Consider the following 14486-nt stretch of genomic DNA (forward strand, 5'->3'; position numbering starts at 1 on the left):
GCCAAATAGGCTTTAATCCTCACCGCCAGTCCTCCACGTTTACCACGTCTTCGACGGAAACGCCTTTCCGGAATCAAATGTGGAAAACTCAGCAGCTCATTAGGGATGTCAGTGAGGAACTGGAAGCCTCGGTTTCTCAGTCCCAGACCATATCCAAATTGTAGATCTACCGAAGTTTTAATGTCCAGAAGTGCTTGACGGTCGTAAACAATTAAGCCACCAGAACCATAACAGCATAAATGTGCAAAAAGAGTAAAAATAACAAAGTAGAGAGAGCGAGTCGGACAGCGTGCCGAATACACTGGCGCCATCTTGGAAATGAATAAAACATCTCAAACATCTCATGTTTAAATGTAAACGATGAAACTGAGCCGCATTGGTCCTCAGACAATAACCAAACACGCACAAAAAATAAAGAAAATAAAAATAAAAAGATGTGAGAACCTCACTCCAATGTAAATAGTACTTTTCCTCAGTTTTTGTCTCATAAAGATGTAACTCATCGGTCTGTGCGCCGAAGCGCATGAAATGCATCTATGGGGTCATTTTATTCTGACTGAAAAAGAAAACAGGGTTGGATCAGCAGATTAACTCCAGGCAGGTCATGTTGGATTATTTTTTAAGGTGATCAGGTGTGGAGACAATCACACGCATATCAGTAGCTGCATAAAGGTGAGCCGCGTAAATATGGAGCTCTTTGGCTCTGATGGAGAACATCGCCAATGGAAGGATTCAGAGGGAGCGATTGATCAGAGATCATATTGATCTGCTGGGAAATGTTGATGATAGTTTATTAGTGTTTAGATTAATCCAGACTGATCATCCTGGATCTCTGAGCAAAACTTTAAAAAGGAGCCGCGGTACCGGTACCGGTTCAGCTGAGCTGAGTGAAGCTGACACCCACCCAGGTCAAAAAATTCAGCAAATAGTCTGAGTGGTTAGCTGCAGTAATCCTTCAGTTTGTGAATGCGCCTTTCTGGGCAGAAAGCATCTCTATTCTGTAAATATACAACTTCTGCACGATTCTACTATTTAGAATAAACGTCCACTTTCCCGACTCAAAGGACTCTCTGACGCGCTGTCTGTCTAAATCTCGGCTGAACGCTCTGCTGTTCCAACAGCCATTTGCACTTGGATCTCTTTACTTATTTATTTATTTTATTTGGATTTTTTTTCTTTAAAATTTATTATTTTTGTTTTTTTGAGGTGACCTTATGTTCCCTGAAAGCACCTTTTTGTCAGGATCTGTGTTTTCTGTGTTCATTTAGAGTTTTTTGTGTCCTTGCGTCTCTTCGTTGTCCTGTCCTCCCCTTGATTGTTCCCAGGTGTGTCTCGTTCTGTCATTACCCTCCCATGTATTTAACTCCACCTGTGTTCCTTGTTCCTCGTCGGGTCCTCGTCAATGTTAGCGTCTATGTTTCGTCAGTGTTTCCTTGTGCCTGCTGCTTGTTCCTGGACTTATTTTCTATTAAACATCCATTATTCATCTCATCTGGGTCAATAGCGTCTGCCTCACCACCAACCCGCACCACACCTCATGACACTTTTAAATAAAATATATCATTATTATTATTATAAATACTTATACTGCCACAAACAAGGACGTTGCCATGGTTATTTCCCCACGTGGTGGGGCATTTGTACTAATTTCCGGGTATTTATACTAATTTACATATGTATTTATGGGTAGTGACAGGGCTAACCAGCAGCTGCGCTCAATTTCCCACAAATTAGGATTTATAAAGGAAAGATGCGCAGCCAAGTGCCTGAGCACGGCTTTATACATCCCGATTTTCTTGTGCGCTGCACTTTTCTAAATTTGTCTGTATGCCAAGTCTTAGTGTGAAAACTGTGCATTCTTTGATGCATGAGGCCCCAGGAACCCCTCAGTGTAATCATCAGACAGTGAAGGTGGGGTGCATGTTCTTTAGGGCTGAATTAACCTTGAAAGGTTAGAAATTGGGTTCGTAGTGTTTCTATTGGGAAACCAGGTAGGCCTGTTTATACAGATTGGCGTTTTGAGTCTGGATTTGCTTGAGAATAATGTGCCTCCAATGGGTGAGGTAAAGCAGTTCACTGCCACATTGCTTTGCGTGTATCCATTGTGCTTAAAACAAATAATCCACTTGTATTTTTATTATGATTAATCTTGTTTTTAAAAATATTTTTAACACTTTTGGGACTTTAGTGTGCAAGTTCCTTTTAAAATATGAGGTTTGGCGAGGAAGGGCACAAGTATAAAACCACAAATCTAAGCGTGTTCCTGTGGTGCCAGGGGAGTTATTCGGTTCTGCTGCCTTGGAAGCGCTGCAACAAACTATTCAGGCACAGCAGACTAGACAACAGCTTTCAGGCCTCAGCAGAGATATGCCCCCTCCTCCTCATAATCCGAGGCGCCCATTGGCTGGCCCCAGCATTCGGCCACAGCCTCGGGGTTGTGATCGGCCTGGTGGGTTTTACCCTCGTGCAGTACAGCAGAGACCCAGCAGGGACTTTTGTGTGCCGGTCCGTCAACCAACCAGGCATACCCGGGCCACAGACTTTGCCCCCCCCCCCTGCTACCAGGCTAGCAGTCGGATATGTTTCTCATCAGCAGCTCAGTTACTGGGCTGCTCTCGCTGTGGATCCATGGGTGGTTGCCACTCTGACCCATGGTTACTGGCTACAGTTCCAACGGCGGCCTCACATCTCACACCAGGTCAGGGTGACCGTCATCACCGACCCAGTGAAAACTCAAGCCCTGGACCAGGAGCTTTCTGGCCTCCTGGCAAAGGGTGCAATCGAGGCAGTGGATCCTCTGCAGAAACCCAGAGGCTACTATTCAATGTATTTCCTCGTGCCAAAAAAGACAGACGAATTTCGTCCCATTTTGGATCTCAGGGGACTCAATCAGTATTTAAAGGTCCTGCCATTTCACATGCTCACGATGGCAGATGGCTTTGTCTTCGGGCTGTGACAAAGGGAGAATGGTTTACATCAATCGACCTTACAGATGCATACTTTCATGTACCTATTGTGGCGGAACATTGCCTGTTTCTCAGGTTTGCCTATCTGGGTCGCCACTGCCAGTTCCGTGTGCTCTCGTTCGGCCTCTCCCTTTCCCTAAGGGTGTTCACTCGGTGCGTAAGTGCAGCCCTCTCTCCTCTGCAGGCCCACGGCATGAAGGTTCTGCCATACCACGACAATTGGCTTCTCTGCACCCCGTCTCGAGAGCATGCATCTCGCGAGTCGCCTGCTAGCTCATGTGTCCCGGTTGGGCCTCAAGGTGAACTTGGAGAAGAGCTGTCTGATTCCATCGCAAACAACCACTTTTCTTGGGGTGTTTTTGGATTCTCCCTCCATGACAGCCTACCCATCTGTCCAGAGGGTGAACGACATTCTCCAGCTGGTGAGTTGATTCAGGCTGGGCAGGCAGCTTCCTTACATCACCTTTCTGCAGCTGTTGGGCAAACTAACATCGGTTACTCGGGTTGTGCCCTGAGGTCTGCTGTCACTGCGCCCTTTGCAGAGCTGAATCAACAGCTGGCACCTGGATGCCAAGCTACACAGGCATCGTAAACTTGTGGTAACGTGGCCATGTCTTCATGCCCTGAGTCCATGGAGAGACGGGGCCTATTTGTCCAGGGGTGTGTCCATGGGGGTGGTAGTGTGTCGCAGAGAAGTGGTCATGAGAGATGCCAGCTCCATGGGATGGGGTGCTGTATGGCAACCCAGGGTGGTTCTGGGCCACTGGATTGCTCCAAGCATATAAATGTGCTGGAGCTGCATGCTGTGCATTTGGTTCTCAGGCACTTTTTGCCCCACCCGGAGGGGAGATGTCGTGATTCGGTCAGACAACACCTCTGTTGTCTACCACATCAACCACCAAGGTGGCACCAGGTCAGCACAGCTTCTGAAGGAGTCATGGGATCTCCTGGAATGGGCGTCTGTTCACCTATCCACCCTGCAGGCGGTGTACTTGCCAGGGCTGCACAACCAGGTAGCAGACTCCCTTTCCCGACAGGTGGCAGCTCCGGGAGAGTGGTCCCTCCACAGCGACATAGTCTGCCTGATCTGGGACCTTTTTGGTCAGGCAGAGGTCGACCTGTTTGCCACAGAGGAGTCGACTCCCCTAACCCTCTATGGTTTTCCCTTACAGGGGCCGCAGGTTCACTGGGCCAGGACGCCTTGGCCCATCATTGGCCCAGGGTCCTCCTATATGCCTTTCTGCCCCTTTCCCTGATTTGGCCGACTCTTCAGAGAGTTCTTGAGGAAGGCCACAGGATGTTGCTGGTAGCTCCGTATTGGCCGGCAAGGCCATGGTTCCTACTTCTATGGAGTCTGTGTCACGGGGTCTTATGGTGTCTTCCGACCAGGAGGGATTTACTGTCTCAGTTGGGGGGTCAGATATGGCACCCCGATCCTCAACGCCTCTGGCTGTGGGTGTGGCCACTGGGAGTCAGCAGCTGACTGGGTATTCAGGTCTCGTCAGGCACACTGTTTTGAGTGCCAGGGCATTCTCCACTCATCAGCAATATGAAAACAGATGGCGTCTGTTTTCCCCATGGTGTTCTGCCCGTAATGACGATCCGGTGACCTGTGCAGTACCCACTATTTTGGAGTTTCTCCAGTCTCTTCTTGATAAGGGCAGCTCTCCTTCGACATTTAAGGTATATGTAGCGGCTATATCATCTAGTCATGCTGACATTGATGACTGTACAGTGGGGAGCCATAATCTGGTTTTTCTTTTTTGCATGGTGCTCATAGACTGCACCTGCCAATGGTTCCGCGAGCACCAGTTTGGGACTTGCCCTTGGTCCTTAGTGCTCTGTGCCATCCTCCATTTGAGCTTTTGGTTCAGGCAGACCTCAAATGGTTGTCATGTAAGACTGCTTTTTTGTTGGCTATTGTCTCAGTTAAGAGGGTCAGTGAACTACAGGGGTTGGACAATGAAACTGAAACACCTGGTTTTAGACCACAATAACTTATTAGTATGGTGTAGGGCCTCCTTTTGCGGCCAATACAGCGTCAATTCGTCTTGGGAATGACATATACAAGTCCTGCACAGTGGTCAGAGGGATTTTAAGCCATTCTTCTTGCAGGATAGTGGCCAGGTCACGACGTTATGCTGGTGGAGGAAAATGTTTCCTGACTCGCTCCTCCAAAACACCCCAAAGTGGCTCAATAATATTTAGATCTGGTGACTGTGCAGGCCATGGGAGATGTTCAACTTCACTTTCATGTTCATCAAACCAATCTTTCACCAGTCTTGCTGTGTGTATTGGTGCATTGTCATCCTGATACACGGCACCTCCTTCAGGATACAATGTTTGAACCAGAATGGTTCGGTAGTCCTTGGCAGTGACGCGCCCATCTAGCACAAGTATGGGGCCAAGGGAATGCCATGATATGGCAGCCCAAACTGTTAGAGATTTTTTGGTATTATCATTTTATTCTTACTTTAGTTCACATTCAGCCTATAGATTATTGTGATTTTCTGTTTAAAGTGTTCTCTTCCTTATGTGTGTATGGAGGTCACTACTGTCTGTTCAACTTTACGAGAAATAGATAACACTAAGTTTCTCAGACCTTAAATCCTTTTGCAAGAACACCTCCTAATTTAGTAACTACCTGTGAGCAGTCGTATTTTGTTTTATTGACAGTACTGACCGAGATTTGAACCGGGCTCAGACCTTTGATCAGATATCACATCTGGAACTGGGTTGTTAGATATTTGGGTTAGAAGCTTTACGACCTCTGTTGTTTTTCCTGACTGCCCCCTTGCCTGTTCTTCTTTGACAATAAAAACAGGAGCTCATGTGAAAGCAGACCAGAATGCTCTGTGAATTGCTCGGAGGAAAAGTTGGCAGAGCCTTCTCCTTTTGCAAAAGCTCAACGTAAAATTCATATACGTTGTCTGTGGTTCTTTCTTTTATGTAGGTTTGAAAGGAAAAAATACCTATCACAAACCATCACTGATCCACCCCCATGCTTCACTCTGGGCATGCAACAGTCTGGGTGGTACGCTTCTTTGGGGCTTCTCCACACCGTAACTCTCCCGGATGTGGGGAAAACAGTAAAGGTGGACTCATCAGAGAACAATACGTTTCACATTGTCCACAGCCCAAGATTTGCGCTCCTTGCACCATTGAAACCGACGTTTGGCATTGGCACGAGTGACCAAAGGTTTGGCTATAGCAGCCCGGCTGTGTATATTGACCCTGTGGAGCTCCTGACGGACAGTTTTGGTGGAAACAGGAGAGTTGAGGTGCACATTTAATTCTGCCGTGATTTGGGCAGCCGTGGTTTTATGTTTTTTGGATACAATCCGGGTTAGCACCCGAACATCCCTTTCAGACAGCTTCCTCTTGCGTCCACAGTTAATCCTGTTGGATGTGGTTCGTCCTTCTTGGTGGTATGCTGACATTACCCTGGATACCGTGGCTCTTGATACATCACAAAGACTTGCTGTCTTGGTCACAGATGCGCCAGCAAGACGTGCACCAACAATTTGTCCTCTTTTGAACTCTGGTATGTCACCCATAATGATGTGTGCATTGCAATATTTTGAGCAAAACTGGGCTCTTACCCTGCTAATTGGACCTTCACACTCTGCTCTTATTGGTTCAATGTGCAATTAATGAAGATTGGCCACCAGGCTGGTCCAATTTAGCCATGAAACCTCCCACACTAAAATGAGAGGTGTTCAGTTTCATTGTCCAACCCCTGTACATGCCCTTTCTGTTAGCCCATCATGTCTCAGAGGGAGTTCAGATGGCTCTGGGGTTACCTTGTGGCCAAACCCGGCGTTTGTCCCTAAATTGTATTCTCATTCTCACCAACCATTGAGATTGGCGAGTTTTCAGCCTACGTCAGGGGAAGCTGATGATAGTTCTGAGTTACTGTGCCCAGTGAGAGGACTGGAGGCATATATTGCAGCCACTGCTGCTACAAGATGCTCAGACCAGCTGTTGTGTTATGGGGGCCCTAGACTAGGTTGTCCTCTGTCCAACAGCATCTTTCCCATTGGAATGTGGATGTCATCTGCCACACCTACGCTGCAGGGCGCCACCCCCAGCCAGTCAACGTGAAGGCACACTCTACCAGGAGCATTTCCACTTCCTGGTCAGCCTGGAGAGGAGTTCCACTGGAAGCTATATGTGCTGCTGCATCATGGGCTTCTCCAAGCACGTTCACTAGATTTTACAATGTGAATGTGGCCTCCTCTCATCCTCTGGACCAGGTTCTTTTACAAGGATCCTTTGGGCCTTCACAGTGAGGTGTGTGCTCAGGATTCCTTGTGACATCGCTGGTATTAGTCATTCAGTGCTTTCAGCACCGCCCTCTGGCGGTCAGTAGGGATGAAATAGAACGAAAGCTATGTATGTACGTACGGTTCTATGAATTCTGGATGACCGCCAGAGATTCTCTGTCACTCAGAATCCTTGCATTTCGTGAGAAGATTCTGTAGAAACAGAGCCTCGGATGACGTCATGCTATATAGCCTCTGATTGATCATCTGATATGTCACAGGTGTGACTCTGTTGATATTATTGCTCAAACAGCGCATGCACAAAGGGAACATTCAGTGCTTTCAGCACTGCCCTCTGGCGGTCATCTGGGATTCATAGAACCATAGTTACCTACGTAACTTTCGTTTTCTTGGATGACATTGTAGATAATTTGAGTTTAACCTGGGTTTTAGCTGTGTCCAGATTGTTTGCTACGTCATTGAGAATAAAGGACGAATCACTCTGTGTCCAGCAGAGCGTAGGTAAGTATTTCTTTGCTTGGCTCATTTTGTGTGGATACATAGACAGGTACTATTGCAGATGACTGTGTGTTTTTACTTTCATGAGTCACTCTGTTAGATGTACTTTTGTTAACTGTGTCTTGTGACTGTGTTACCTGTTGCTGGGTTTCCTTCCATTCAGTTTCTCTTTCTTCATGCAGACATGTGGGATGTTGTTTTGAGCATTTGTTGCATGTCATCCGGTTGCTGCAGTTCTTGGAGAAATTACCACTATTTAAACAGCCAAAATATAGGTTTTCACCTTGAATGAACTTGACTCTCTCAGTAACTGGTTTCTCTCTGAACTTAGGACATTTGTGTAAGCTGTGTCCTGTTCTTTTACAAAACACACAAGAGATCATGCTTCTTTCCGTAGAATTAGTTGTGAAGATTTTTGTTGTATCTTGCTTCTTATGAATGGGTGTAAGTTGAAGTTTTGTCTTTGGTTTGTCAAAGTAACTTTGTCTTATAGCTTGATACAATGTAATGGGATTACATGCAATACTTGCCTCAATTGACAGAAATGTTACAAAGTAACTGAAACATGGGAATTGTCTGTGCTCCAGCTGGTACTCTGTAGCCTTTCGGTTCCATCTGTTGCTTAACCAGTCTGGCAGTTTAGCAGCAAGTCTTTGATTCTCAATTCCACCATTGAGGATGTGCAGATTCTCATTGGTAGTCATTGCAGATTAGGAGCTTTGTAAGAAATCCACAAACTTTCTTAACTCTGCACTGTCTTTACGTTGGAGCTTTGGCCATGTGTACAACTTGTCTCTAAAGGCCTTAGCAATGACAAAAGGCTCTCCATAAAGTTCATTGAGAATATTCCATGCTGCCATATAGGAATCTTCAGAGCCAATCAGAAAATAGCCATCTAAGGCTTCTTTAACACACCCACCTACATACTTCTATAAGAAAAATATCTTTTCTGCAATGGGAATGTTCTTTCTCTCTATTAGAGTCTGAAAAGATGCTTTCCAATGTTTAAACTTAAGTGGATCCCCACTAAATACTGAGGGCTCTGGAATCGGTAGCCTATTAGCTGACATAGCTTCTGCCAAAACCCTTACAAGCTCACCTGTGCTCTCGTGAACGACATTTAACTGTTGTGGTGGTTGTGTGGGTTGATTAGCAGTGTTCTTGAACTCAGTTACCTGTATGTTTGCAGGATTCGGAGTGATGCTTTCTTGCTTTACTGAAAAGTAGTCTTCTTCATAAACTTGTAATTTTGTCTTTGCTGCTTTGAGTCCTTTCAGATTTTCCAATCTTTCAATTTCCCTTTTTAAGTCCTCAACTGACTTTCTCTTTGCAGTACTTTCCTCTTGTCTCTTTATCACAGCCGCCTTCTCCTTTTCTCTTTTTAACTTGCGTTCTGTTTCCTCTAGATGGCGTTGTGACATCGCAGCAGCTTCTTGTTATGCGTTTGTCTTCTTCTATGGTTTGCATTTTTTCCTCTAAATTTCTCTTGTTCAGCCATTATCTTAAGCACAGCCTTTGTGGCTTCATACTCTGCTGCAGCTTCTTGTCTTTTGGCGGAGGAGCCATTAGAGATAACTGTACTGGCTTTAAAATGACTATGAACTGAGACACTAGCTGAGCTAGAAGATGTAAATATAGAACTAGCATCAGGCCAAACAATCTCCTCCTTATTTGTTCCCTCAACATGGCATTGGATATTTTGCGAAACTACCTTAGTCACTGATGTACATTTGTCTAACTTGGAATGCATATCATGAGGTGGTCCATCCATTGCTCTGTATTGATCATAAATATTGTTAAGAGCGGCTAGTTCTCTTTGCACAATGTCCATGTGAGCTTCAAGAATGTCAACTGGATCTCCTTTATTAACAGATTTTTTTAGCAACTTTAATTAATGCTTTCCATCTGTCATAAGTACTTTCAAAGTGATGTTGCAGCCCCTGTAGTTTTTCTATATGGAATTCTCTTCCTTTTCCTGTTAGCATGCGAGGTCTTTCACTTCTATGCAGCTCTTATTGCCCAGGTTGCACTAAAGAGGTTTCATCTAGTTGCTCTGCTTCTGCAACGTGTTCTGCACTGGCAACTATTTCTGTGTCATTTGTTTCTGACATTTTGTTTTACTTGAAATGTTATGGACTTTTTAGTTGGTGAAAATCTCCTTTTAACTTGATTTAAATTAATTATGAGCTTTTTGCATTACTTCCCTTCTTGTGCTGTTGTTGTCAGGCTTCACACAGTTCCTTGTTGTCACTTTCCAAACATGAATTTAAATATCTGGCTTCTGGACGTCTTCATGAAGAAGCCAGGGTTGGCCCAAGGCATAAGCAAACTAAGCAGCCGCTTAGGGCCCCAGGGCCATCAAGGGGCCGCCTCAGAGGAGCATTTTATTTATTTTTTTAGTAATAATTTCTATGTCATTATAATATCAAAAACACACAATTTCAATATTAAGTGATTTGTTTTTACAATAATATATATTTGATAATGTATGTAGGAATTATTATTTTATGGATAAAAAGAAAAATAAATTTCTCTTGGAGGCCACTGGTCACCAGGGGCTTTGACGGTAACACCAGTGCATCCAAACGTCCAAAGCTCCGGTCAGAAGTTAAGTAAGCAAAACAATGTCTCAAAAAAGGACTTATACTTCAGGGAGGGAGGAAAGAAAGAGGAAGAATAGAAAAAGCCAAGATAAAGGTTTGATTTAATGTGTCTTGGTAATGTAATGTAAAAGATTTATAAAACTGCTAATAGAATATTAGCTTGATAGCGACCTGGAACGTGAAACAGCCAAACATTTATGCTAGGGTCTTTGTGTTTATGTGAAACTGAGTTTAAACTTTAAATGAGTTGATTCTCATGGTTGGCTCTGGATATTTCTGAGGTATTTTTGGCTTTAAAACGGCGTGTTTGATAACATTTGATAACAATAATTAAAACTTCTCAATGTTTGACATTTTCTAGCAAAATGTTTTTACGTCAGGCTACATAGCTGCTACATCGATGAGCTGCTCTATGCTGTAGTTGGGGACGTGTTGTTTGCTGCTGAGCATAATCATTTTGTGGCTAAAACAAACATTATCTTTACATCAACTTCTAAGTTATGAGAAACTTCTGTTAAAATCATTTGAAGGCTCAGAATCAGTCCAGTACCGGTACCGGTCCACATTCTCAGGGGAGAAAGACTCACCGGGTTAAATTTTTAGTTATTGGAGTAACGCTTAAGAGAAATTTATTTAATCAAAAAATGACATGAATATGTGTGTAGAGCTGCACCAATTGCAGTTTTCTGGCCAATCCCTGGTTACTTATCTTTAAAAAGCCTGACCTGCTGATTTTGATTTTGGCTGACATAAAAAATGTTTTGTCTGGACTGTTGCTAAATCTAGCAAGAAAGTCACTGAGTTGGCAATAGTGGGGTGAATGTTGTTAATTGTAAATGTTCAGACTTGACCTGGTGGGTCGGTCTGTCAGTCAAACCTCTCACTGCAGAGCAGAAGAGGACAGAGAATGATTTTTAAACCATTGCTGACGAAGATAAGATTAGGGGATAAGATCAGCTGTGCTCGTATGTAAGTATCAGCCGATCATGATCCCCCAAAATTAAGGAAATCGTCCCCCAGAAATCAACTGGTCGATAAATCAGTTGGTCAATAAATGTATCCTACATTTGCAGTAGCTTGGTCTTTGGTGCAATGACGCGATGTAGCCACCAGGGGGCCGGGAATCACGCAGCCTTGAGTTCGACTATCACTTCCACCTCTTCTGAACATCAATAAAGAGTTTTTTGAACTGCTGGTGTGAAGTCAGCTTTAATGCAAATCTTTAAAGTTGTTCTTGTTATTATGACAAAAGTCATAATAACAAAAAATATGCAAAATATAAAATAAAACATATAAACAAAATTTATGGCTGTAAAAAACCCGAAGGCTGCTAACATGTTGCTAGCTGGTGGTAAGTTTGCTTCAAAATGCTAATTATCTTTGTTTAATTATAAACAATGCGGTAAAGATATAAAGAAACTTACGTTGGTTTCAGCAATAATTATTTTATCATTTGTATTGGGATTTTTATGATTATTACTATAACAGTCATTCAGCTTCATGTTATAACTGCATGGAGGCTGTTTGTTGCGACTTGATATAGTCTTCTTCATAAACTCAACCTGGTTTTAATTAAGCTCATTATGCGAAAGAGACTTTGATATTGTGAGGCTGTTATAACTCATCATTGTTTTTATCTTCAACATATTTTTGCAGTCTAAGCAAATTAAGATGAAAGAGGAAGCCAGTGAACAAGAATTAGAAAACCTAAAGACTTTCCTGTCTCAGAAGAGGCTCTGGCTCCACCAGATCACCAACCAGTTCTGAGGATGAACCTCCACATCGTCTTCATGGTGGAAGGCTCTTTGTTTTTTTACACTGAGCAGCTGGCCACATTTTTAACAGCAAAAACGGGTGTGTTTGTTGTGTTGTTTTATTGTGCTAATTTTCATAAGCATGTTGTTTATAAACTTTTAATATATTGACAGTTTGTACAATTCTCTGATAGTTTATTGCCAATGTACTCTTGAAAAATGGTAATATATTGAAAGCACAATGTAATTTGTTTTAGTCGGAAAGTGTGTTGTAGTTGATCCTTCTGTTTTCTTTTAGCCTAATATGTTTGCAGTACTGTAGTGTGTATGAAGCATGTAATGTACAAAGTGGCCTTAATAAAAGATATTGATAAGTAACTGAGAAGTGTACTTCATTAGCAATTATAATAAACCAATAGTGTAATTGTAGCATACTGTAATCACACTACTAATATATAAAATATGTAATGCCAATGTGGTGGACGTTCCTCCCACCACCACATCTTGTTAGTATTTTTTCTTTATATTAGTTACAGCTTATAGTCTGTTTAAGTTAGTTATTTCATTTAGATGTATATTTTCTAATGGGTGCACACTTAAGTTAATGTCTGTCTGAATGGTTTATTTACACTTGTTTGTTTGTGTGAGGTGCTGCTGATTCAAACCAGCTGGAGGAGGAAACCTGAAACAAACCATTTGTTTTTCTAAAAGACTGAAGGGGGAGACTTTGTTGTTTCAAGTTGATCTTAATTAGTTAATTTTGTCACTTAAATATTCACTTATTATTGTTTCTGCTAAGTAAAAGTTAGTTTTGCTTTATTTGTTTCATAGAATGCTTTAGTTAATTTTGTATTTATTTGTTCTTTTGTTATGTCGTGCCTCCCTCATGTGGTAGATTTAGATTACTCCACCCCTATTTAAGCCTTTTGTTCTTTGTTTGCAGGTCAGTTTTGTTTGTGTTCAGTTAGAGTTCAGTTGACCTCAGTTAAATTGGGCCCAAAATTGTTATTTAGTCTTTGACTTATTTTTGCATTAAATCTTTTTTAAGCAATTTTTTGCTTGCTATTTTTGGAAGAATTAAATTGAACTTTTTCTACTTTGAACACTTTTTTGTCCTCGTTTGAGTCTGGTCCCTCACAGCCAATCAATCAATCAATCAATCAATCAAATTTTATTTGTATAGCACATTTCAGCAGCAAGGCATTTCAAAGTGCGTTACATCATATCAAACACAGAAACACAAGGCAACATAGAATCAACAATCAAAACACGACATTAAGTCAAGTTCCATCAATAAATTTGTAATTGATTGCGTTTCAAATACAATTTAATCACTATTAAAATACAGCACAAAATTAGTTGTTCCAAAATAAAACACTTCAAGCACACTGATGATTAGTCCATCTTCAAGTATGGATTAATCATCCAAATTATATATAAATATATAATTGCATCAGATAGTCAAGCTGCATTATAACCAATATACTAATATGGTTTGTATATTTATTTTTCACCATAATAAACTATGGCTAATTTATTAGGGAAGCATCATTCACAAGATATAATTCAAGCACTTATTTAAAAGACACAAAATTAGCTGGGAGGATTTAGTATGTACTGTGTGTGTGTGTGTATGTATATAATACAATTATTTTAGGGTTTTTAAAGATATGGGATAAATTGAATTTCTGGATTACACCTCCGTCCAGTTGATGGCAGTAATACATTAAGCCTGTAAACTGTCAGTAAACATCATTAAAAGGAGGAAAAGAAGATAACAGTTTCAAATCAAGATCTAGATATTTCTTTTACTATGTATGAGCTGAAAAAAACTATTTTTAATGCAAAACAGTCAACATTGGGAAAAGATGAAGTTTGTTATATAATGCTTAAACATTTAAATGATATACAATGATGTATCTCTTACTGTTATTTTTAAACTTTTGAATCTGATTTGGGAGACAGGGATAATTCCTGCGGCATGGAAGGAGTCAGTTATAATTAATGTGTTGAAGCCAGGTAAAAATGCAACTGACCCTTCAAATTATGGATTAATAGCTCTTACATCTCAATTAGGGAAAATAATGTAGAGAATTGTAACAGATAGACTGTCATATTTTCTTGAAAGTAAAAATTTATTTTGTCCTTTTCTAAGTGGTTTTCGTAAAGGGAGAAATAGATAGTAGTATTGGGAAATCTTTATTTGCAGATGATGGGGCTCTGTGGGTGCGGTGGACATACTGTAAACTTATATATTTACAGAAAAAGATGCAGGATGCCATTTTGAAAGTGGAAGATTTAGAATCCCCATTCTAAATGGGGATTTAGAATGTCAGTTGCAAAGTCCCACACAGTAAAAAAAAATTCCGTAAAAAAACA

This window comes from Xiphophorus hellerii, chromosome 12, assembly GCF_003331165.1.
Source record: "Xiphophorus hellerii strain 12219 chromosome 12, Xiphophorus_hellerii-4.1, whole genome shotgun sequence".
Taxonomy (NCBI): domain Eukaryota; kingdom Metazoa; phylum Chordata; class Actinopteri; order Cyprinodontiformes; family Poeciliidae; genus Xiphophorus; species Xiphophorus hellerii.